Genomic DNA, 26,282 nt, shown 5'->3' with positions numbered 1-26,282 from the left:
TGTTTCACAGTAGCATGACAGACGCCAGAGCAGGGGCATTTCAAGCAGGAATTAACCTTGAGATTACAGACCCCATTAGCTGAAGTTCTGCTGCTTCTGGTGGGCAAGGCTCCAGGACAGTGCAAGTATAATCTCAGCTATCAGTGCTAAGTCTGTACAAAGTCTGAAGGAAGATACCCCATTCCTAGGAAAATTTTTCTTGTCCCTATTGCTCAAGGAGCTCAGGTCTCCCCAACCACCACCATGTTCTGTAATCACTTACACCTGTACAAACAGGCTGGCAGGCTCTTCCCTATCAGAAGCCTCCACTCACAGGTGTGAACATTTCACTTGGCATAGCTGTAAACAGCTAACTAAGGTGGTAGAGAATCACAACCTAGAGGTGTGGTTTTTATCCTTATTACTGTAGCAATTTTCGCAAAACAGCCCCATTTCCCAATGTGCTGGAGCCTCCTTAGATCCTATTAGAAGGTCCAATCAAGCCAGGTCTCCACTGCTAGCCACTGCAGAGCAATAAGAAGAGTCCCTGCCCTAGAGAGTTTAGAATCTCAGTTTAAGATGAGATGTAACAGGTATGTGAAACGAACAGGCAGGTAAGTGGAGGGTTGGCTTATGATAATGGGTGTATGGTTTCTCACACGAAGCTGGGCAGATGGCCAGCTACAAGCCACAAAGATTTCAGTTAGTGCCTGCACCAATATAGAATCTTCCCTCAATCAACCTGCAGCATGGTTTTCCTGGCCTTACAATATCCAGAAGCCAAATCCTGTAGTCTTTACAGAGACCAGTCCAAGGTTGTGATTGGTCCAGACAAGTGGGGGTGTTTGAAATGCAAACCTAGATCTGGTTTCCAGTTCCACAAATGGTCCCTTTCAATAAAAAGCCTAATCCAAGTCCTGGATCCAAACACCCCCACATGCTGTGGTGGTCAAGAGCCAGATCTGACTGTTGCATCTGGAGCCCATCCCCCGTACAAAATGTGTTTTGACTCTTACCATGAGAGTTTTCACTGGTAAAGATGGCAGAGCTTGGCCCCATGTACTTATGGGAATACCAAAATAGAGAAAATAAATGCTAGACCCTGATAAGGATTAATCTCTTGCTAATCCTGTGGGGTTGATTAAATAGTCTTCCCTTTGCAGCTTTAAATTTATTCACTAAGATTCTAAATCCACTGGCTCTGCACTGGGTTTTAATTTTGCAGTGGGCACTTGAATCATTTATTGGCATCTCTTAGGAGTTCATATGCCAGTTTAATGCTCTGTGCTGTGACATAGCAATTTGGCTTCTATTTTCTTAGCTCTGCTGAAACTGTCATCACCAAGGTCACTCATCACTTCCTCCCATCTGAATCGAAGGGCTATCTTCTGTTCTGTTCTTGATCTGTTGGCCTCCTGTAGTTCCATTTATCAGTCACCTCTTCTTATTCCCCTCCACTGCAGGTTTCCTTTACTCTGTGCTCTCCTGGTTCTCCTCCTACTATGCCACCTTTTAGTATCTCCTGGGGTGTCAGCTCTTCCCTCTCTGTTGGTGTCCCTCAGAGTTGTCCAAGGTTTATTCCTCTTCTAGTCTCTTGGAGACTTCTGCTCCCATGGTTTGTACTGCCACTTCTATGTGGAAAACTCCTAAGTCTACTCCTCTCCCCCTTTATCCAGTCCTGCATCTCCTGCTGCCAAGTCCTCAATACTGGATTTCTTCCTCCCATTCCACCTTTGACAACTCCACTATATTCTTCTTCTACCAGATTCACAGCCTTAAAATCTTTATTTCCACATTGTTCCTCCCCACCTTCTTCAACCCTTTTCCAAACCTCTGAATTTATACTTTGTTACATAATATCACCAAATTCCATCCTCTGCTCTGCACCCCTCTTTCTTGCTCCCATGCCTCTTGCCTTGATTTCTGTAATGGCCTCCTTTCCCAGCCTACCCAAACCACCACCACTAAAATGATCTTTTCCCACTGCTTTGACCTCAGCACAACTCTCCTTGAATCACTTCATTGATTTTCACTCCACTATGCTTCTCCTCACCAGTCGGGCCCAAGTAATCTCCCCCCCAAATTACATCTGTTCTTCCCTGCTATTCCCTCTCTAAATCCTCCCTATCCTTTCACTTTGTAGCTCCCTCTGTGTGTCTCTTTCACTTCCTGCTTAGCCCCTTCTGTTGTGCTAGCCCCTCTCCTTCGACTAGTTTCTTCCCAATCACAAGGTACCATTTCTAATCTTCAATCTTTCTGTTTCTTTCTCCCCCGGCCCCCAGATAGACTCAACTGGCTGCTGGCATCTAGTCGGCCTCTGACCAATGCGCTTCTAGAATACAAGCGCAGGAGGTAAAAACCTTCCCAGGACACAGAGCTTACATTTTTATGGTAATGAGATCACGGGATGTTAGCACCTAGTTGGTCTTATTCTCTGTCTGCTGCTTCTAGGTTTCTACCTGGGATCAGAAAAGCCTAAAGTTCAGCCCTCAGGTAAGGGGTAGGGGCAACTCCAGAGTTATGCCTGCTTACACCAATACTCAGGGTGGCCCTTGGTCTCTCTGGGAATAAGGCATTAAAATTACACCCAAGTGATGTCCTTGGCAGTTCTCTGACTGCCGGTGACTTTGGGTCTCTGCTTCACCAGTGCTCTCTGAAGAGAAGTCAAGGCCCCCCACCCCATCCCGCCACCCTAGCTGCTGCCAAGATCCTGGTTTGCTTCTGCAGAGTGGAGCATGGTGCAGATCACAGCTCTTGCTCCTTGGCTTCCATCTAGCATCTTCACAGCTATATGAACTGTGGAATCACCTTGCCCCTTGTGAGTCCACCTGCCCTACATCACATGCACACCCTTGACCTGCCAACTGGAATGCAATCTTTGCTTCCCCTTTTGCAACTCTGTTTGACTCTGCCACATCTCACTGGTTTCTGAGAGACCAAACTCCCTTCCTGCCTTGACTGGTAAAATGCACTTCAGCTCCGTAGGGGGTGATCAAGCTGGAAAAGAGGCAGATTATTCACTGATACAGCCCCATTACCATATTATCTGAGCATCTCGCAGTCTTAGACATATTTATCCTCTCAGCACCTCTGTGAGGTCGAGAAGTGCTATTATCCCTGTTTTACAGGCACACAGAGGGACTTAGTAGTTTGCCCAAGGTCACGCAGGAAGTCTGTGCCAAAGCAGGGAATTTAACCTGGGCCTCCCAAGTCCCAGACTAGAACCCTAACCCCAGGACCATCCTTCCTTAGAAGGATTGGGTTACATATGAGAGAGCTGGATGGGTCCCTACAAATGTTATTTCACATGGGGTCATGCTAAGCCTACGGTTGTCAAAGACTTTAAATCAGGAGGACCTGGGCTGTAGTCCCAGCTCTGCTATTGACTTCAAATCTAGTTCTGGACCACGCTGCCTCCCTAGTCTCAGTGATTATGAGGCAAACGTCAGCTAGTGGCATAGATTTCCTAGATAACTTCCACCTGAGTTTAGTTCAGTTACCCAGACACTTCTAACTGGCAACTGCTTCACCCTTTCTACAGTGTGGTGTCTACATGCCTTCTTCAGATAAGCTGTTGTGATTTTCTGGATCCCTGCTGGAGATGAACAGTTCTGTCTTCCTCTCATCAGCCTTGTTTCCCCAGTCTTTGCAAGTAGTGAAGATCACAAACAAATATACTTTGAACAGGATTGGCTTGTGGAACAGTGGATGCTGTCCTCCACCCAAGTGGATCTATGATATTCCTCACCGGGCCAGGAGATGACATACAGAGCAGAGCATGACAGACTCTGTTCCCCTCTTCTAATCTGTCACAGCACCAGGTTATTTTTGAATAAATCCATTGTTGTAGCAGGCTTTCCCTGGTGGAATCTGTCTTTAAACAATAGGGTTAATCACAGTGGAGGCCTGGTTCTCTGGATCTGCACAGATAATAAATTAATTCGGGGTAGAACTAACTCTTGGGATATGACCAGACGAAAGCTTCACACGTGCTGACGCTCCCTGCCCAATACAACACTTTTGCTGTGCTGTTACATACCTGGAAGGCTCCCGGTTCATTACAAACACTGCTGACCTCTACAAATTAAGAAGCTTGCTATTCAAAGGGAAAGTCCATATTTCAAATTATAAAGTGACTTGGTAGGCTGGAACAATTCCCTAGAATGGGATAATGGGCACCAGTATTTCCTGAAGGCAGAGTATATGTGAGCCAGAGCCAGTACAGCCCTGCTCAGTCTGGGCTCCTTTAACCAGTGATGGGGAGAGGTCAGGTGACTGAGGATCATGTGATGGCTGAACTATAAAATTTGCTGCTGTGGGGGGAGATCAGTAGTGAGGCTTGGGGAAGTAGGAAGTGCTTGGGAGCCTTTCTGCAGTGGGCTAAGGAGAGACCAGATGGGCTGTTGACAAAAAGTAGAAGAAACCCTCTCTTTGGAAGTGGGTGTAGGAAAGGCCTGAGAGGTGGCAGGATATAGGAAAAATCCCAGGGAGGAGTGGAACGTAGCAGGGATATGGCCTGGGAGAATATGGCATGGGTGTGGACTAGAAGCCTAGTGTTTGTATCTGTTATTGTTTGAGGGCCCTAGACTCCTGAAGCCTAGTTCTGGGAAATGTGGGAGGAAGCCCTCTCCATTATCAAGGGCAGGCTGTGGAAAAAGGAGTACTGGGTTTACAGAGAGCAGCTGAGCTGGGTTTCCCCTTGTGGAAGGGGAAGACTCTCTTTGATTTGGCCAGAGGTGCTATATCTGAGGGTGGTTGAAGCAGTACCTGCATCCTGATGGCAGAGTAGCTAAGCCACTGTCACATATTTGTGCTTCCTTCTAGTCAGTAGCAGGGCACTTTCTCCTTGGTCACTTGTAGGTCACATCCAGGGAATTGTTTTCTCCACCTGGGGCACAAAGCTGCTACGCTCTTATCTCTGTCTGGTATGTATAATGCACCCTTCAGCTTGATATCTAATCTAAATGCTGTTGTGTTGAGCCCCCTCACTGATCTGAATGAGAGGAACTGAATTCCTTTAGTATCAAGCCCTTAAAGCAGGGTTTAATTTGTGCCAGGGCTAGCCAAGGCTGAGCCCTGGCACCTGTAGGCTTGGCAGTTCATAGCCCTGGCACCTCTGGACTTGCTGCATCAGTTATGAATGTAAAAAAAAAAATTACTTGAGATCTGGCACCTAATTGCTTGAGTCTCCGTACCTCTTTCATTACATATTAAGCACTGCCTTAAAGCCTGGAGGCCTTTTGTATACAGAAAGTAGATTGCTGTAGTCAGTGGACCTCTTAGGGTATGTCTATACTAGCCGCCGGATCGGCGGGCAGCGATCGATCCAGTGGGAGTCGATTTATCACGTCTAGTCACCTGCTGAGCGCTCTCCCGTCGACTCCAGTACTCCACCCAGGCGCAGGCGGAATTGACGGGGGAGCGGCAGCAGTCAACTTACCACAGTGAAGATGCTGCGGTAAGTGGCTCTAAGTACCTCGACTTCAGCTATGTTGTTCTCATAGCTGAAGTTGCGTAACTTAGATCGATTTTTCCCCCCTGGTGTCGACCAGGCCATCGATAACTCTACTAGACAAAGCACTTCACATCAAGACTTCATTACTGTAGCACAGTACATTCCGGTTTAGCTAAACAACCTGGGGGGCACCTGAAGGTTTTGGATAACCAGGTGTTTGGATAAACAGAAATGATTAGCGGACAGGGCTACATGGGGGACACAGGGTAGATTTAAATAACTAGGATTTTTAGATAAAGGGAGTTCGGATAACTGGCATTAGACTGTATTTGTAATGGGGGGACAAAACAAGTGACAAAGCACTGTAGGGTGCACTTGGGAATTTGTGCATGTACAGTCTGTTATTCCACATGGAGAGGGTACAGTGGTTAAAGCAGATTCAGAGCTAGGACTCTGCTACTGACTTACTGTGACCATGGGCAAGTGACTTTCTCTATACCTCAGTTTACTTGTCTACAAAATGGACATGAAAATTACATAATCAGGGTGTTGCCTTGATTCATGAACATATGCAGAGTTCTTTGACAGGCTTAAATGAACACCTTATAGAAGTACAAAATATTGTTTACGTGGCTTTTGTTTTTAACACTTTCCTTATATAAAGCCTGAAACCTCTCCCTTCCAGAGTAAATTCATTTAATGTCAAACAGGAACTTGCTATCCGGCTCGTTTGTTTTATCTACTAAAAACTTTAGATATTTTTAAAATCTGGATAGCCTCCTATAACAGCAATTTAATAATTTCAATAAAGCCAGCAGTGTTCCAGGTGTGCTCACTCTGAATTAAAATGCAAATCTTATCTAGATCCATAGTAGGCTATTTTAGGAGGACCCAAATATACCTGGAATCTTCTGCCAACCCCAACACTAGAACCTGAGACCTTTTTAAAAAAACCTGAGCAATCAAAGGCTCTCATTGTTTCATAGGCACTCACACACACCCATCAAAATATTCTTTTGATTCCAAAAGAATATTTTGGAGGAGGTGTGGGTTTTTTGTTTTTGTTTTTTTCTTTTCCCAATTTCCCTTCTTCTGTTTTCTAAACATTGTCATTTATCTGACATCAGCCAAGTCCAGAGATTGTGTGCATCTTTCAGGGAAGGGCTCATACAGAGAGGGTCACATCCTTAGCAGTGTAAATCAGTGATTCCACACCAGTTAGTGGTGCTATGCTAACTTACATCAAGTGATCGGAACCAATAAAAGAAGCCCAGTTGATGGGAGGGGGTCGGGGGCTGAACTAAGCTTGCTACTATCTTAAAAAAACAGACATTTCCTTTTTTCACTACTTCCTTTCCACTTTCCTCATTTGTCTTCCTTTCACAAGTGGGTGTATAGCACGAAAGGCCCCTAACTGCTTTTCAGCTGTAGAAAGGATTTAGCTCTGTTTCTCTGAGTCGGATCCCTTAATAAAATCTGTGCTTGAATACAGGGATTCCCCCTTTTCTCCTGTTGTGTCCAAAGGACTCGTCTCCTGTTTTAATCTAGATCAGCAGTTCTCAAACTTTAGCAACCCGAGGACCCCCATTTTGATCTACAATTTTTTGCTGACCCGCAACCTGGCTTTTAATTTTCTCACGGGGGTGCTCAACCCCTGCTCAGCCCCAGGCCCTGCCCCCACTCCACCCCTTCCCCCAAGGCCGCAGCCCTGCCCCACCTCTTCCAACCCCTGCTGCAGCCCCGCCCCTCTTCTGCCCCACCTCTTTCTGCCCCCTCCCCCAAGTGTGTCTTGTCCCAGCTCCTCCCCCTCCCTCCCACCACCTCCTGCATGCTGCTGAACAGCTGTTCTGTGGTGTGCAGGGAGGCACTGGGAGGGAGGGTGAGGAGTTGATCAGTGCAGTGGGTGGCCCCGGACATGATTCCCTAGAGTACCTTCATGGACCCCTAGGGGTCTGCAGATCCCATTTGAGAACCGCTGATCTAGATCAAGATGTTTATATGGTCCCATCCCCACTGTACTTGAATGCCTTCCAAACGGTTTGGTGGGCCTGTAGTATATCACTTTGGCACCTTGAGTGTGAGCAGGCCAGAAAACAGTGATGGTGGTTTACCAAGTATCCAGGGGGGCTAGAACAATTTGTATGATGGGGGTGCTGAGCGCCATTGAACAAAGCTGTAAACCCTGTATATGATGAAAACCACTTCCAGCCAGGGGGTGCGGCAGCAGCCCTAGTTCCAGCATCTATGCCAGGATCTGCAGCATATATATTGGGGGGCGGATATAAAATGGAATTTCAGTTCTGAATCGTTCTGAGACGCTCTTCAGTCAATACTGTCCCGGTGGGGACCCCTCCCTGCACAGCAGCCCTTCCCCCACTGCTTTGCTTGGCCTGGTTCCCGCTACCACCCGCCCGGCTGGAGGAAGCACGGGACTCTGCCAAGCGCTGCGCCCTGCTCCTTGCTGCCTCTCTAGCCCCTCTGAAAATACCTGTGCGCCCGGCCGCTCCCCAGCCCCTCTCTGCACGTCCCCGCGCAGGATCCCTCCCCATCGCTCGGGCAGGGGAGCGCAGAGCATCGCCCGGCTCCGGTCCTCAGCCCCCTCCTCTCGCCCTGGCCACACCTTCGAGGAGGAGCCGGGCGGGAGTGAGCGCAGGACCAGAGGCGGCTGCACTCCTATCAGCGCCGGCTTCTTCCCTCTGGTCCCTGCCGCCTGCGGAGGCAAGGGGCCGCTCCGGAGCTGGGCAGCTGCAGGGCGCTCCCGAGCCTGGCTGCAGCCCTGCGCCTGGTGGGGGGCCCTGCGCCGGCGGTGCTCGCCTCTCGCCGGCCTGGGCGGCTGCTGCCGCAGCCCGGTCGGGGCTGGCTCCTGCGGCGGGTGAGTGACAGAGCAGCTGCAGCCCGAGGGGGCGCTGGGAGATGGGGGGCGCCTCACATCTTCCCCCCCCCCCCCGCCGCCGCCCCATCAGGGTCAGGTGCATCCAGAGGAGAACCGGGGCCGGGGCGGCAGAGCCAGCGAGGGCGGCGGGGTGAGCGGTGTGAAGGAGCCGGAGATCTGGCCCCCCCGACCCCCCCATCTCCGGCCAACTACGGCGGTTCTCCGGCTTTAATTATGTAGGAACTTCCCAGCTCAGGCTGTGTCGCCTCCCTTCTGTTTGTCTGGGCTCTGCAGCCAGGGGGAGCCCGCCCGCTCTTTGCCCCTGCCCACAGCGTCGGGACTTTGGCTCCCCCGGGTACTTGGGGTTTGAATTCCTGTGCCCGAGGCAGCAGGACTATGTTGTGCTCTGGTAGGGTGAAGATTTTGCGGGAAGGGGAGGGCTGGGTTTGCATGGGGCGGGGGCAGAGGTGTAAAAGAGAAAGCAGCAGCTCTGGGTATCTGGGGGTGCGATGCACTGCTCTGGGTAGTTTGCACTATTGAGGGCTCTTATGTTCTCAAACCTTCTTCGCTGTGATTTTTGGGCGGTTGTTTTTGCTCGTGGGGGAGGAGGCAGTAGCAGTGCTATGGGCACTGGGCAGTGAGAATGTGCCTAGCTCCTGACCTACCCACCTGCTCTTCCAGTACTGATCGCCTGCATGGCTCTTCCTATCTACATCAGTCCTGCCGTAGCACCTCTGCCCCTGGGGAATTCCACTCCCAATCCCGTTATACAATTCTCCCAGTGCATCGCAGGTCTGGCCTACGATATGCCCTACTATTCCAGTTCTTGTTCCCATAGCTCTGCCAGTGCACCTGACACCTTGTTTCTGATGTGCAGCCCCCCACCCTTGTCTTGCAGTGTGGGGTCTTCGCATAGGGGTGCCCCTCAGTCCTGACCTGCAGTATCCCTGTTATTTCAGGCCCAGATCTTCACACTGCTGTGCCAATGCCTGCCTGCTTGACCTACAACACTCCCTGCCATTCCAGTTCTGGTATTGTCAGTGATGCGTGGTGGCTTCACGGGGTGGACAAAATGACCCACTAGTGACTTGAGACCACCAAACGAGCTTTCATGGCTGACTAGGTGTAAGGGATGCAAACCTAAGTCTCCATAGCTGAACAGTCAGAGGGGGGTGGTGGTAATCTGTTATTGAGCAGTGCTGACAAAATTACTTTGCAGTGTCAAATCAGGAAGTGACCTCCAGCATTGTGCAATCCTAGGCAAGCTTGAAAAGAACCACTTAAATAATCTAGTCAGCCCTCTACATCAAGCAGGATAAAACACTGTTAATCCCACTATACTTTGTCTAACCTTATCCTGAACACATCTAATGACAGGACATAATTACCTTTCTAGGGCAGTTCATTCCATTGCCAGATTGGCTTCAGGGTTGAAAACACTTTACCCATTATGGAAATTAGGTGATCACAGGAAACTGGAGAATTCAGGGCCTCAGTTTCTTGTCCCCACGTAGGAGTGGATTTTGTTTGCTTCATTTGGAGGTTCTCTTCCTTTGGCAGGAGTTAGACATGTTAAAATAGTTCAGCTAAACATATGCCTCTGTATTTAGAAATGAATTGATGGTTAAAGTACAAGATGGGGCTTCAGGGAGTTCAGTGGCCAGCCTGGCCGTCTTCCTGTGTGATCCAGTGAAAGTGTGTCCCAGAGACTGTCAACCAACCTCAAATCTAGTCATTTCAGGTGCTAACCCTGCCCTGAGGCTCCTGTGTGCAGTTCAGTCATTTTGAAGGGGCTCTGTCAGCCTGCAACTTGCCTGCCAGTCTTTGTTTTTATTATCACTTTCTTATCTTTAAAAATGTTTATTTCCTCTGCTGTGAAGAACCCACACAAACCAGGGGACACTCTAACTACATAAGGGAAATAGTGAAACTGACTTTTGGAATGCACAAAGCAAACAAATATGGGGGGGGGGGGGGGGGGGAATCTCCAGTGTTTCAACTGGAGTCATCTTAGGTATTTGTAACAAGTGTATAAAGCATTTTCAGACAGAGTGAGTCGAGAGTCCTAACTTCTGAGCCCATCTATTACCTTACCTTCCTCAACAGAGCTGTTTTGAGCCTTAGATTATTACTATTAAATTGCACAGGGAAGGGCCAAGTATCCTTATTAATATTCAGAACTAATATTATTTATTTATTGTCTTGGAATGTACTTTAATCTTGGGGTGCTAGTCCACACCTGGATTGGTTTCACTGGAAAGCACATCAGATTGTGTTGTAATTGCTATACAAATAACAACTCTGATAACATTTTTCCCTTACTCATTTAATCTCTATATTGATGGCCTGGATCCAAAGCTATTAAAGCTAATTGAAAGGCTTCCTTTATTTCCATAGGCTTTGTATTAGCCCCAGGATTTCTAAAAATTGAGCTGCTTGCCTTCTGACTGGAGGGAAGGGGAAATGACTGAAGATTTCATAGTAAATTAAAGACTAAAAGTGTTCCAGTTCCAATGTATATGATGCATGTGATATCATTTAGACATAAAGATGCTACTGTTTCTCTCTCCCCTTAAGACGGCATGTCCAGGCAGCTTGTCTCTAACAAGGTTTTGTTGTTGAATCTTTCTTTGGTGAGAACTTGTCCCTGCATGGATTTTCTTGGTACCAGCGTCTTCTTGGTGTCTGGGTTGCACTGTATCATCTCTGCAGCAATTCTGCTGTGGGAAAACTCAGCCATGTTTTGTTTTGACTTCCATCATTTATAAAATGCCTGTTGCCTCTGGGTATATTTCATTCAGTAAAAGCAAAACATCAACCAGTGTTTCCTGCAATGCTGTTGGTGGTGGTTACCCAGTCTTAGATGTTCGGGTTAACAAATCAGAAAAAGCCCATAGCTTTCTTGCTGACCAGGGAATGTTTCATTTTACCCTGATGTACACTAGTGCAGAGGTTCTCAACCTTTTTGTTTCTCAGCCCCCCTCTCCCCCCAACACGCTATAAATACTCCATGGCCCACCTGTGCCACAATAACTGGTTTTCTGCATAGAAAAGCTAGGCCTGGCTTTAGGGGGTAGCAAGCAGAGCAATTGCTTTGAGTCCCATGCCACAGGGGTCCCCCACGAAGCTACATTGCTCAGGCTTCACCTTCAGCCCTGGAAGTTGTGGCTCAGGGAACCTGGGCTTCAGCCCCATGTGGTGGGACTTCGGCTTTCTGCCCTGGGCCCCAGCAAGTCTAATGCTGGCGCTGCTTGGAGGCCCCCCTGAAACCTGCTCAAGGCCCCCTAGGGGGCCCGGACCTCTGGTTGAGAACCACTGCACTAGTGAAAACATAGGCTTTGTTCTAAAAGATTTCTAGGGATGCTAGGTTACTAGCTCATGCTCTCTTCCATTTCGCATCCCAACAAAAGGAACCCACTCTCTTCAAACAAACTGCAGAGTTTACCTATGAAATCACTTAAGCTAGTGTAACTCTAGTGAGCCTGATTCTCCTCTTGCTTACCCGTCAAAATCTAAATTCAGTTAGGCAACTCTGGAATTAAATTGGTATCAAACAAGTTTAAGTGAGAAAAGAATCAGGCCCACCATTGCTTAGTATCTTCCCAGAATCAGCATTTATGGCTGGAAGGGACCCCTTGTAGCGTTTCAGTGTAGACACTACACTACACTACACCAACAGGAGGGATTCTCCTGTCTGCACAGGTAATCCACCTCCCCGAGAAGCAGTAGCTAGGTTGACAGAAGAATTTTACACAGGGACTTGGTCGGTTTAACTATGCCACTCATGGGTGTGGATTTTTCACACCTCTGATCAACGTAGTTAAACCGACCTAATTTTCTAGTGTAGACGAGACCTTATTCAGCTGGAGGGCAAAACTTGGTCCATAGTTTAGGTGGTTCAAAATGAGATTAGATAAATGATGATTAAATGTCCTCACTTGGCAAATTAGATCACTGGCTAATTGACCTAGCCATTCAGGAAAGAAATCCTACCTAATATTCAACATTCACTGAAATCTGTAACTTATTTAAAACCCCTGTAACTACTTTGGATAATTCTTCACCTTTGTCACTATTGCTAAATTACTTCTGGATATTTATCAGAGCTTCACTTTGTCATCTTGTCTTTGGGCTGAATTCTTCCATTAATCATACCCACTAATCCTATCATCCTGTTGATCTCTTGGAAATTCCTTTTGCAAACTGCCACATTTTATTCTTTCTGTCTCTTTTGCAGGCTTTTTTAAAATATTGGCACAGTGGGTGTTTATAAACCTGGCTGACAGTTCTCCTCCTCCTCTTTCCCCCCACCTCCATTTAGGCAGAATGAAAACCTTGTTTTGAATGTCACTTAAAAAAGCGAGTATAATTACGTACTTCTTATTTTTGAAGTAAAGAACTCTTGTGGGTGAGGGGAAGCCGGACCCAAGTCAATAACATTTTCCATAGATGTATTTGTGAACACTAAGACCCCAATCTTGCAATGAGCAACATGTGGGCAGATACCTCTTCCCCCACAGAACTGGTTTTGACTTCAGAGGCTCTGTACAAATTCGGGAGTCTGCCTGCATGTTGCTCATTGCAGGGTTGGGGCCCAGGGATGCTAATGTTGTGGAAGAATTTTCTATGCATTTAGAATGTGCTATTTTCTTCTGGACTAAAGTAGCTGGATTAGGTCAGTGGGTGAGTAACAGTAGATTGGTTGTTCTGAAGATGCTAATGGTCAGTCTGAATTCAGTGTTTATTTTCCAGCTGAAAACAGCTCAGCTGGCTTTCTTCTGTGCCAACAATTGTTGACAGCAAGTAAATGCTTATTTAGACCATGGGGTAGTGCATATCTAGCCCTCACCCCTGTTAAAGGAGCTGAAGGGGTGAACTGGGGTGTGTGAAAGGGGTCAGCTGTTTATTTTTTGCAAGGCTCCTGGGTCAAATAACACCTTATCATGGGAATGGTTTGCCAGCTGGCTCTCCCTTTAGGGAAGTTTAAAGAGGCTTATTGCAATCTTTCTAGAAGTCTGTCTTCCTCTATTAGTCTGCTTGCCTCTCCATCTCCCTTCCATGTGCTTGCCCGCTCATTCATACAGACAGAGCCATTGCTACATGTGCACAGTTATCTATCCATACCAGCTGTGCTGCTCAGTGAAGTGTTCCTCCCAATCATGGCACATTCATTTGTAGATTGTCACTTTTTGCTGTGCAACATACATTTTTTTCCTTAATATTTTTCTTTAAAGTGACACTTCTGAACTACTTCTAAGCCATATGCTTAACAAGCCTTAAAAAAATGAATCTTCTGTTGACTATCCAGGTGAGACCCATTATGTTTGATTTGAAAATCAATCTCTTCATCCCTGAGCAATTAACCAAAAAGCCCTCTTGCTGTAGGTTCTGCTTTTGTATATACATGGCTTTACCATCCACATTCGTAAAGCATAAGCCCAGCTTGTCTTGTGTTTGGGACCTACAGTCAGGACCAGCAATAGGCTGTGTATGTATCATCACTGGTTCCATGCCTCTGTTTCCCTGTATAAAATAGGGATTCTTCTACTTCACACGGGAGGCTGAATTGTTTAAAGCACTCTGACACTTGGATCAATAGTACAAAATGTTTCTTATTACAGTTTTCCCACCTGGAGGGGTGGAAGGTCCCAAATGTTTCATGGTTAATACAGAATATACTGTCCAGACAGTGCAAAATTTTGAAGTTTCTCTATCTGCTGGTAGCAAAGACAACAATGCTTATTGTCACCTGCCTGCCTGTGACCAGACAATCTGAGCTGATATAAGTGAACCTGTGTAGCCTTGAATGGCAGCTCAAAATCATCAGTCAGCAGCTGAGCTGATCAGAGCTGAGCTGAGATTTTTAATAATACATAGTTTGTTCTTACAGCATCTTTCATCTGAGGGTCTTGTAAAGGTACCCTGATACCATAGTGACCAGGGCCATGTAAGTACTAGACGAGATGGAGAGGTTTTACAAACATTAAACCTCAATACCCCAATAAGGCAAATGAAGTACATCATTTCACAATTGGGTAAACTGAGGCATGGGTTAAATGACATGCTCAGGGTCCAACAGCCAGTGGCAGACATGAGAATGAACCCAGAAGTCCTGTTCTTGTTAGCAATTAAAATAATGGTTTAACTGCAAAGGCAAGTGGGCAGCATCCTCATTTTACAGAAGGGGAAACTGAGGCAGAATTGACATGACTATCTAGGTTATGTTAGTGAAAGCCCAGGGTACAACATAGGCCTCCTGAGACCATCCAATACCTCTTCTGCTGCATTCTCAGTGGAATATACTCAGTCTTTTACATTACTCTCAGTTGTTTGTTTGTTGGAACATTTAGTCTGTATCTTTAACTGGGAAGGATCAAATCTCATGGTTTTCAAAGCAGCTAAACTGAAGCTATGCTCATGGGAATTGTTACATGCACTGGGAAGGTGGGTAGGTGCTACTGCTCTGTGGGCTTCCTGTTTTTTTCCCCCTTCTGTTGGAATTACGGAAGTTAACTGAATGGCTTTTTTTTTTCTCTATTCACACTTACAACAACTTGATAGGATCTGAATTAAGGAAGCTAAATAAGAATTTGTTAAATAGCAAGTTACCAGATAAGCTTCAAACAGGAAAATAATTTTCAGAGGGAGGCTTTTGCTTCAGTATAAAGTAAAGATCTTAAGTTTAATAGTACTGGGTTCTTCCTTACCATTTTGCTCCATAGTCCCAAAAGCAGTTTTCATACCATCATTCTCTTCCTTTAATGGATGGGAGTGGGGTGATAGGGAGACAGAGGGCTTGTACATGTAAAATAGGACAGGAATAGCTATTCTGCAAAGCTCCCATGTGCACACTTATTCAAAATACAACTTTCATTTTTTGTTTTACCTTAGTCTACTTTGGAAGTGGATTAACCTGGACAAAGGCACTCTTATTTAAAAGTATCCTCATGGGGAGTCATTCCAGAATAGCTACAGCACTTTAAATTCACACCTTACCTTATTCCAAAATAACTTCCCCATGTAGACAAGCCCTGTGGCACAGGATAGAGAGGGAGGTGTTGTACCCAAGATCATACAGCAGGACAGTGGCAGGAACGGAGATCTAGTCTTCTGATGGCCTGTCCACATTACCTCCATGCTGCTTGTACAGTTGAAACTGACCATTCTTTCTGTGGGCATAATGCAGTTTGTGCCTGTTGAAATTAGCTTTCATCCTTACTTTGAATTTGTCACTGCTAAAAACTGCAGTGGTCCTACATCAATGGGACTGCACCTCTCATTCCAGTGGCTTAGGCTGAATTTTGGATAGTAAACGTAGCATTCAAGATCAGTCCACTAACTCCCAGATCTTACAGCATGTTGGAAGCACACAAACAAACAGCAGTCGCTCAGTGGGTCTTGTGTTTGTGTTCCCCAGATGGCCTAATAAAAATTGAACCAAAATCTCTTGCTAGGCTAGGCTATAGCACAGCATCTCCTCTTTCCAGAGATTCAGGGTGGATCCGAGTCAGAACATAGCATCAGATGTAACAAGCTGAGTTTGTGATAATGGATACCCTGAGCTGTATGTTGGTGGCAAGTGTGAATTATTTGTAATTAACTGTCATGCTACACACTTGGTTCACTCTTGCCGGGGAGAAGCAAAAGTGTTTGCATGGTGTCTCCTGAACTAGGGAAAAACACTGTACAGTCATACAAATAAGCAGTTTTTATTTTAACATCTCATGATTCTTTGGTTTCAGAGTAACAGCCGTGTTAGTCTGTATTCGCAAAATACAGTTCTTTGTGTTCTGACTCTGTTATTTTTGGTCTGAATGAATCACGGCTTTTGATTTCTCCCTGCTTATCCCCTTGTGTGACAATCACAGGTTGAAAACGCAACTTTAAATCCACGCACGTAGGCAGGCATCAGCTCCCACTTTCCTCTCTCTCCCCCACACTATCCAGAGCCCTCCCCTGTGGTCCTATTCAATGACTCACTCCCTGGGTAGGTTTCTGTTTCCAGCCTGCAGGTGGATGTGCCTTGGGATCCTACCTTTAATGAGAGAGAGAGGAGGAGAGAGAGAGGGCGGGGTGGCCGTGGTGCCAAGCTCGGGAAGAGTGCGCCTCGGAGGTGGGCCTGCTCCAGGTAGGGTGACCAGACAGCAAATGTGAAAAATCGGGACGGGGGTGGGGGGTAATAGGAGCCTACATAAGAAAAAGACCCCCAAATTGGGACTGTCCCTATAAAATCAGGACATCTGGTCACCCTAGCTCCAGAGTTCTGCCCCACTCAGTATGGTGCCCCGGTGCTGCAGGCAGTGGTTACAGCTGCCACCTGCTGCACCGCGACCTCTACAAGCCAAAGCCAGAAATGGCATGTGGCTCAGGCAAAATTCCTGTGCTGCTGTAGCTGAGGATCACAAGCCCCACTCCAAATCACAGCACTGTCAGGTGTGGGAGGCGTTGGATGGCGCTAAAGTCTCTGTTACACTGGGAGTAACTCCCAGGCCAAATCCATCCCATCAACGGAGTTACACCGAGGATATACTTGGCCTCGTATTGGTAGTGAAATATTTGTTGAAATCCCCCAAGAATTGCCTCTGCTGTCCTGCGCAGGGCTAAGATTTTAGGTCAAACAAAGGAATGACTATAGGAGACTCTGCACATCTGGGCCTCAAGCAGTCACTGCTCAGCTGATCGCACTGGTGGTGGTAGTTTTGTGCAGCGGTGCCCAAACTTTTCCGGCGCTACCAGTAATGGAATCTGTCTGTGCTCCTCCCCGCCATTGCAGCATAGTTGGCTCAGCGGGTGACCTTGGTGTGGGGAGAAGCTGGGGCTAGAGGCAGAGCTGGCGTGGGTGCAGAGCAGGGGGCAGAGTGGAGCTGCGGCTCGGGGTGGAGCTGGGCTGGGAGGTGCTTCCTCTGTGCCCCCCCCCCCACCGTGCATCTCCCTGAATGTTCCTTGGTGCCCCCCTAGAGGTGTGCGCCCCAAAGTTTGGGGACCACTGTCTTAGCAGGTGGAGAGCAAATGGGCAGAGACCTTCAGACCTTGCTTCATGTAGATGCCTCAAGTCGGAATTCATCCTGTGCCTACGAAACTCGAGGTGCTTTGACTGCTGCTGACCAAGCTTTGGTAATGACTGGGGCATGTTGAAATGCCCCCCTCTAACCATCCGTGAGCACCCATCAGGGGAAACGTGGGTGTGGGGGGGTTCAGGAAGGAAATTCCAACCTTGGGCAGCCTCTGAGGTACTGCAGAAGTTAGAAAGGGAAACCTGTTAATTCCCTGAGCTTGTTTCTGTGTCCACATAGGACTGTTTCCTGTGCGTATTCTAGTATGTCATTGTCAAAATAACTTCCAGTGGCTTGGGTCTTTGACTGCTTCCATTAAGAAGACTGGTCTAAGAGGGGATTAATGCCTATCTGAAGGGAAGGGGATTGTCTCCTACCATCTCCATGGTTTGAGAAGGCTGGTGTAGCCTGCTTCATGTCTCCTTGTTCTATGGGCTGTTTTGGATAATCTCCTTCTTCAAACCATAATATTTTCAGGTATATGGTCTAAGGAACCGGGCTTTGGGACCAAGCCCACCCATATCCATTGCAGTGCTGGGGAAAACTAATGGAAACAGAAAAACAAATACGAGGTGATTATAAAGTTGTTGTCACAAATGGGTCAGATAATTTCCCCTACAGGGGTCTGGCCTGGCAACCTGCATTCAGATTTAATGTGCTGTAAAAAGAAAAAAAAAAATTAATGGAAAAACCGAATTGGAGACTTATGCCCTCAATTATTTTTTGTTCTACATAGTCTGGGCTGCTATATGTCCCTCCCTGTAATGTTTCATTACTGCAGTTCAGCCTGGTCCGGAGGATGCCCTGTTGCAAAGTGGCAGTTAAAATTCAGTTCATGTTTGCACAGAAATGCAGTTCTGGTCTTTCCATTTCTCCCAAGTAAACTCTGAATTCTGGGATGGGGTCCTTTTGCTTATCTGATATTGGAGATAGAGTTTGGTAGCAGATACTTTGCTTCTGGGATAGGAGCAGGGAAATGATGGGGTGAAATTTACCTTCAGGGAAAGGAAAGTGTCCTTGTTCCTTCGGGGGAAGGAAAGGCCAGAGTTGTCCTTATTTGTGCCCTTCACATGCTCTCCATCCCCAAGGTCATACGCGAGCTGTGATTATATATAATGCATCTCAGTGTAGCTATTGTAGATATTTATAAGGTGCCTATCACCTTGGCACAATTGCTATCAATGGGAGTCTTCATGCATAGGATTAGCATAAAAAGAAATGGCCCTAATACAGGAAAGGAATGCATCTTCCGTGCACTTTAGCTATCGTCTCTGCCACTCTACAGGCCAGTAAATAGAAGAGATTTCTCTTCTGAGCTGGATAGAAAGGGGCTGAGTTAGAATGTCGTCTCTTCCCGATTTAATCCCAAACCCACTTTCTAATCCCCACCCAAATAAAAATTAAGGTTGGGTTTTCAAATGTAACTCTTCATTTCAAATGTCCCTTGCCCCGTGTCTGAGGACCCTCTCCCCTGAGCTGTTTCCTGATGGCTCTGTGCCCCTGGCCAAGCTGAAACCAATGGCTTTCCAATGCTGGCTGACAGCAAACTTTCAAATAAAAGGCTGCTGAGCCTCCACCTTCATAATGCCCAAGGAGCAGTTTCTGCAGCTGCCAGAGACCCCTTAGGGTGCACATAGATGTTGCTTAACAATAAATCCCTGAATGAAATATCATGACCCAGCCTGCACTGAACATGCAGATAGAAAGGGGATCAGGTGAGGAATGGATTATTAACTCTTATCTCCTTAGAGACATGAGTTTCTATATAAACAAAACAAACAACAATATGAAATCTAACTTTAAAATTTTACCCATAGCTCTTACCACCCACCAGAAAAGCCCTAAATTGCATTTAAATTAAGTTTTTTTTTTTTTTTAAAAGTGTATGAATAAACCAACCTGGAAAGGAGGTGGCTTACTCCAATGGGGCAAACCTGAGGCCTGAGTGGACAGGCTGTGTACTGGGGCTCTGCTGATGCCTGGGCAAGGAATCCAGAGGCTGTGGTAGCTACTGAAGTTCCTGCAGCTCTGCTCAGTGTCAGTGGGCCTTGCTGGTCTCCTTGTTGCCTTTGCTTCACTCCAAACTTCCCCTGGATGCTCGGAGCACCCTGCACTGGGTTTGGGCAGGCCATTTGTTGGCCTTAAGACACAATCCTTTTTAAAAATGGTTTGTCCCCTGTCTGGTACTGAAACAAACCCAGATGTGGTTTTGTCCGGTTTCACCATGCGCGTGAGGTCACACTGGTGGGGGTGGGGCGGCAAGCTCTTCCAAATGGCATCTTCCATGTGGTGTGACCTCACCAGGTCACACCAGTGTGTGCAGGGGACACAGGCAGGAGTGGGCCCACACTGTTCCTGGAAGTACCAGAATGTCCAGTATTCTGGGGATGTGTGAGTGACCACCCTGGTTGGCTTGGTGCATGCCACAAGGTGCCATTCCCCACACAGGCTCTCCAGATCCATTCTTCTCCTGTGCAGTGGAAATGCATCAGTTCTGCTTAGTCTAAGGACCTCCACATGCAGCATTTGCCCAGTATTGCCATAGCTCTGCAGTGAGTGAAATATGAGCGAAGAGGAGTCTTTGCTCTACAGAGCGTAGTGTGAGGGCTGGGATTTTCTAAAGTGTCTTAACTCTCCCTGATGTACAATGGGACTTGGGCTTCTAAATGTTACTTGTGCCCTGTTGGAAGCTGATGAGAGTTGCATGCTAAACACACTAGTGTTTCTAGAGTGACACGCTTGTGTGGCACAGGAGGTCAGACTAAACCTATGTATCTATGAAAATTCCACCTTCAGGGCCTGATTGTGCGTTCCTTCAGCACATAGCTGTTGACCTTGGTGGGAGTTCTGGGAACACAGGATTTGCCCCTAAAGATACAAACCTCAGGCTACCATTAGAAAATCCTCATTATTCTGTCCATATTGTGCTTCTGGGAGACTTGTTGGCTCGGAGGTAGTGCAGATGACTGGAGGCTGCCATCAGATTTGTTTTACTTGTCATGGAGGTGCCACTCAAAAGAGCAGTTATGTTACAAATACACAAGCTGATCTGGAGGAGGAACATTGGGCACTGGGTCCCTTTAAGAAAATGGAGAAAGTGAGTCCAAGATGAAATATGGGGTGGAAAAATGTTTTATGTCCTACTGTGTTAAATGTTACAGGAAACATGAGGTGAAAACGTTAAGAGGCTTCCTCCAGCTCTTGTTTAGAGTGGAACAGTTGGAAAAAAACAAGGCCCTTCAACTTTTCTATTAACAGTGTCAGTTTTAAAACCATTTCTGACTCACTGTTTAACACCTTTTTTTCTAGCTTGGCATTTCGCTCCCAATGCTAGGAATAAGGTCAGTGGAAAGAGAGAAGATCTGGAAACCTTGGGAAGAACAGCCAAACCAAAACGCTTCATCCCAAACTTATTGGCCTGGATGGAGTCTCTGGGGAAGTGTTCAGTTAAAATCTTCAGGCTTCCCTTGAGCTAAGGAAAGGATTTGTAAACTTTGATCCAGTTTATGTAACTCCACCAATGGCATCTCAAGTAGTTATGAATGTATCCTCTCTATAGTGTGGTGAGGTCATATCCCCATCTTACAGATGGAAACAGAGGCACAGACTAAGTGACTTGCCCAAGGTCACACAGGAAGCCTGGGAATCAAACCCAGAACTTCTCAGCCCCAATCTATGCCTTAACAACAGGCCCTTCGTGACTTAAATGTCCCCTGCTGTACATGAACATTAAATATTCAAAGGCACATTTAGTAAGAATCCTGGTTTATCCCAGGGTCCTTGGTGAAAATGTCCTCTTCTCTCAATTTTTATGCAGTATGTTAATACCACTTGACGACTGCCCATCACCCAGAGATGGCTGCATTTAATGATTCTTTATGTATATAGTTACAAAAGGGCTTTGGGAGCCCTTTTACCAGCAGGACAGTGGGGTGGGAGGAGGTATTGTTTCATATTCTCTGTGTGTATATAAAGTCTGCTGCAGTTTCCACGGTACACATCTGATGAAGTGAGCTGTAGCTCACGAAAGCTCATGCTCAAATAAATTGGTTAGTCTCTAAGGTGCCACAAGTACTCCTTTTCTTTTTGCGAATACAGACTAACACGGCTGTTCCTCTGAAACCTGAGCATGAAAGGTGCTGAATTCATCCGAGGTTATATCTACACTGCAATTAGACACCTGTGGCTGGCCCTTGCCCGCTGACTCGGGTTGTTTAATTGCGGTGTAGACGTTGGGTCTCTAGGACCCTCCCACCTTGCAGGGTCCTCGAGCTCATGCTCCAGCCCAAGCCTGAACGTCTATATCACAATTAAACAGCCCTGTGAGCCCGAGTCAGCTGACAACAGCTGATTTGCATCAGTGACTTAATTTATTATCACTCCGACCTATGGCTAACCTGCCAGTGCCAATGTACCCACTAACATAGCACAATAAAACTTTGCTCTCAGAAATGGTTGCTGAAATTACTCCTGAGGGTGAGCTGAGAGCTCACGATAGTCAGGGGCCATATTCAGCATTCCCTGGTGGCTAGAGCACAGGACTAGAGTTAAAAACCCCGGAATTCTAGACCTGGTTCTATCACTGACTTGCTGTCTGGTCTCAGGCAAGTCGCCTCACGCCTGTAAGACCTTCACGTCCCCATCCTTTACAACGGAAGCGTTGGTAGTTGTCTGAGGGTTAGTCATCTCTACAGTGCCTTGACAGTGTAATTGATGTACTTATGCAAAGTCTTTGTTTCATGCACTCCCCTGAGCTTAGTATCGCATATGCTACAGTATGCAAACTTCCTCCCAAGCTCTGCTGCTGGTTCTTCGTGAAGTAGGTGCTAAGTGGTGCTGCGATGCATAGTGGTTCTGTGGGGCAGAGATTCAGATACGAGCAGGGGTGCATCTGTCCAGTAGCTGCTTGTGACCGTGGTCAGAGGAGCAGATTTCAGAGTAGCAGCCGTGTTAGTCTGTATTCGCAAAAAGAAAAGGAGTACTAGTGGCACCTTAGAGATTAGCCAATTTATTTGAGACTAACCAATTTATTTGAGCATAAGCTTTTGTGAGCTACAGTTCACTTCATCGGATGCATCCGATGAAGTGAGCTGTAGCTCACGAAAGCTTATGCTCAGATAAATTGGTTAGTCTCTAAGGTGCCACAAGTACTCCTTTTCTTTTTGCGAATACAGACTAACACGGCTGTTACTCTGCAATTTATTTGAGCATAAGCTTTCGTGAGCTACAGCTCACTTCAAAGCAAACCCTCCACTGGGCTAGGAAACACTAAGTTTTTTACTTGGTTACCTTAGAAACCTTCCACTGGTGGGCACTGTATGCTCCCACACCACATTGCTGAGAGGGAACTTGTCCTCTGACTAGCTGATCCCCTGAGATTAGGGGTGGGAGATGGTGACAGGAACCCCTGGAGAGCAGGTGCTTTGGTGTGACAACTCTCCTGGGCACACTTGAGTGTGTACCATGCAGTCCATATTGGCAGCTGATCCAGCCTCCCTTGTGTTTGAAAGGCCTCACAGCTGGGTTAGCTGTCAGGCAGGGGAAGCTAGTCTAGTTTGGCTGGCGAGGCAGTAACCCTTCTCTGACTAGAGGTTGTGGAGCAAGATGTTGGATGGCTGAAGGTAGGAGAGACTGTTAGAAAAGTGATATTTTAAGAATAAGAAAAGAAACCCCAGTACTTACTGCATTTCCTGTGAATAAGAATGCTCAATACTCAGATTTACATGCGGGGAGAGCAAGCTGATTACCTAGTACAGGGTTCCTGCCACAGTTTCCATCATCCAGATAGAAGAGACTTTGGTGTCATAGCACCTATCCTAATGGTATCGCAAACTGCTTCATAAAACAGTGCATTAGCCCCTGGCCCTGCAGTGACTGCTGGCGAACATTGCACCCTTATGTGCTCAGCAAGAACTCATGCATGTCTTAGGAAAGTATGCAGCGCCTGTTTGACTGAAGAGAGCATTATAGGACACTGGCATGATCCAAACTCCTTGGAAAAGCGCCATGTCAGCTTTAGCTCCCACCAGAGAGGGGCAGAAGAGACTTTGGTCCGTCTGCCCTTCTGTACAGCACTTCAGAGGTATTGTCCTTCCAGACTCCTTGGGCCTGCAGTAGACCTGCTCCAAAGCGCCTTACAGCCCTGGCTGGCATACAGCTGGTGCTGTTGTACTTGCACATCTGGCCCATTTCCATCTTGGGTTCCCCCACCTACTTGGCTTTTGTTTGGAGCCCATTTGATTTCTACTCACATCTTCCTCTATCGCTCCCGCCCCTCTCCACCCGTCCCTTGGTCTCCCTAAGACTGTCTAGCACCCCCTGCCTCTCCCCGCCTCAGGTGGCAGCTGCTGCTCCCCCTGCAGGTGAGGAACTCCTGCTGCTTGACAGTCACTTTCTCAGATTGTGTGGTTCCCAAACTTCCCCTGTCTGTCAGCCCAAACCACAGTGCGGGACTTGCACCACCAACCAGTTCGGTTCAGTGAGAATGGATGCACTAGTGGCAACAAAGCCTGATAAAGGAACTGAGAGTCCAGCTAAGGAGTCACGGCCAGGATGTTTGATGGAATCATCCGTGGGAGAAGGACAGCAGAAGAGTTGGTCTCTGCAGCTGGCATTGGGTGGTGGGTAGGAATTAGGGTGATTAGATGTCCTGATTTTCTAGGGACAGTCCTGATATTTGAGGCTTTTTCATATATAGGCACCTATTACCCCACCCCACCCCCATCCCACTAGCTCGTCATCCTAGTAGGAATGGTGCTGAAAAGGCCGTGGATAGAGAACACTGGTTGTGAATTGCTGAGGGGCAGATCTGAAGAAATCCTGGCCTTGCAGTGGGCTAGGAATGGATGCTAATGAAATAAACAAACCAGACTGCCTCGTTTACTGAAAACTGTTGTCCTTGTTGTAGATTCTTTCATTCGGCTTCTGATTCCAGCCGAGAGAAGATTCATGTGGGGTTAGTCAGCAGGGGAAGGTGGGGAGTTCTCTTATTCTTTGTGCCCTGGCAGCACTCTGGGGCTTTGGGATCAATCCTGCAGACACCTGTGCCCACAAATAATGCCACTGACTTCAAAGGAGACAACTTGTGAATGAAATTGCTCATGTGCATGTTTGAGTGACTGCGTCCTTAGCTGCATTCTGGCTTCTTAGACCAATACAAACAGCAGGGCAGTTGAAGAATTTTATACTTAAGTCTCAGCCCACCCTATTTAAAGGATGGTCTGTCAGAAACTGAGTGTTCCCAAATCGTTTTTCCCCCTCTAATGTTAACACGTGATAGACATGCCTGGTCTGTTAAATATGTGTTTATAGAGATCTCATGGCAATTGAATAAAATCACAAGCAACGGCATACAAGTGCTGTAATCATGCTCATTCTGTAATATTGTTAACACTGTGTTAAATCTGGTGACTGTACTCCTATGCAATGCCTCTGCAAACAAAAGCTAACTGTTGTCGTGATTGTTTTGTTTCTGATATTTACATGGTGAGGATTTGTAAACTTGTTAAACCCTCCAAATAAATAAATAAATAAATAAATAGTTAAAAAAAAATAGAAAAGTCAGTATTTTTTTATTTTTTAAAGAAATCAAACTGACTGTCCTTTTATGTGGCTGGATCATAGGTGATTACTTTTTGCTTTATTAGTGTTGGGGTGTGACAAAGTTCCTCCTCTACCTTGGTGGGTCTTGCGCTTATTGGCAGATTTGCTCGCTTCATGGCAGCCCTCAGTTTGGCCGTTTTCGTGAACCCACAGTCCAGGTCAACTCTTCCTGTGTCTGACCAGCAGTTGGGAGGTTTGGGGGGAGCCCAGGCCCGCCCTCTACTCCGGGTTCCAGCCCAGGGCCCTGTGGAAATGCAGCTGTTTAGAGTGCCTCCTGGAACGGCTGGGCGACAGCTACAACTCCCTGGGCTACTTCCCCATGGCCTCTTCCCAACACCTTCTTTATCCTCACCATAGGACCTTCCTCCTGGTGTCTGATAATGCTTGTACTCCTCAGTCCTCCAACAGTCCGCGTTCTCACTCTCAGCTCCAAGCGCCTCTTGCTCCCAGCTCCTTACACATGCACCACAAACTGAAGTGAGCTCCTTTTTAAACCCAGGTGCCCTGATTAGCCTGCCTTAATTGATTCTAGCAGCTTCTTGATTGGCTGCAAGTGTTCTAATCAGCCTGTCTGTCTTAATTGTCTCCAGAAGGTTCCTGATTGTTCTGGAACCTTCCCTGTTATCTTACCCAGGGAAAAGGGACCTACTTAACCTGGGGCTAATATATCTGCCTTCTATTACTCTCCTGTAGACATCCGGCCGAACCCTGTCACAGGGGGTTTGTGAGCAAACTGGAGGTTGGGTCAACTTATGTTGCTCAGGGGTGTGGATTTTTCCTGACATATCTGGGTTGACCTAATTTTTTAGTGTAGGCCAGGCCTAAGTTGGTCAAGCGTCAACTTCCAGCCACTGGATCACGTTATACCTTTCTCTGCTAGATTGAAGAGCCCATTAGTAAAGATTTGTTCCCCATGTAGATCCTTACAGACTGTCATCAAGTCACCCCTTCACCTTCTCTTTGTTCAGCTAAATGATGTCACAAGTTAAAGTGGGGGCTGCTTGCTTGTGCCTCAGGGAGTTGCCACTTTACAGGAAGATGCCCTGATCCTGCAAGGCCTGAGAGTCACTTGATACAAAAGTAGATTCATGGAACTCACCTAATCACATGTTTGCAAGAGGTGGGCTTTGGTTGCATTGTGGGAAAGGACATGATCACAAGTGCCAGCACCTACCTGCTCTTAGTAAGGATACTTGGAGGTAGACATAGGGCCCCCATTGAGCAGCTGGATTACTTTTTGATGGATCATCATGAAAACAGTGATCACACATGAGTGGCATAAAATAGCGAGCGTCCCTCCTTCTGACTGGCACCTGCAGTA

At 46.9% G+C, this 26,282-nt stretch overlaps 1 protein-coding gene across 1 annotated transcript in view; it reads left to right on the top strand.

The window, feature by feature from the left end:
* The first annotated feature begins 8,092 nt into the window (after window positions 1–8,092).
* PPP1R16B (protein phosphatase 1 regulatory subunit 16B) overlaps window positions 8,093–26,282 on the top strand; it is a 102,623-nt gene continuing 84,433 nt past the window's right edge. Inside the window, exon 1 of the mRNA XM_048820868.2 lies at window positions 8,093–8,306. The gene's annotated coding sequence lies outside the window, so the exon portion shown is untranslated. The remainder of the gene's footprint in view (window positions 8,307–26,282) is intronic.

The sequence above is a fragment of the Caretta caretta genome, chromosome 13, assembly GCF_965140235.1.
Source record: "Caretta caretta isolate rCarCar2 chromosome 13, rCarCar1.hap1, whole genome shotgun sequence".
In the NCBI taxonomy this organism is placed as follows: Eukaryota; Metazoa; Chordata; order Testudines; family Cheloniidae; genus Caretta; species Caretta caretta.
This window is presented reverse-complemented; position numbering and strand designations above follow the sequence as displayed.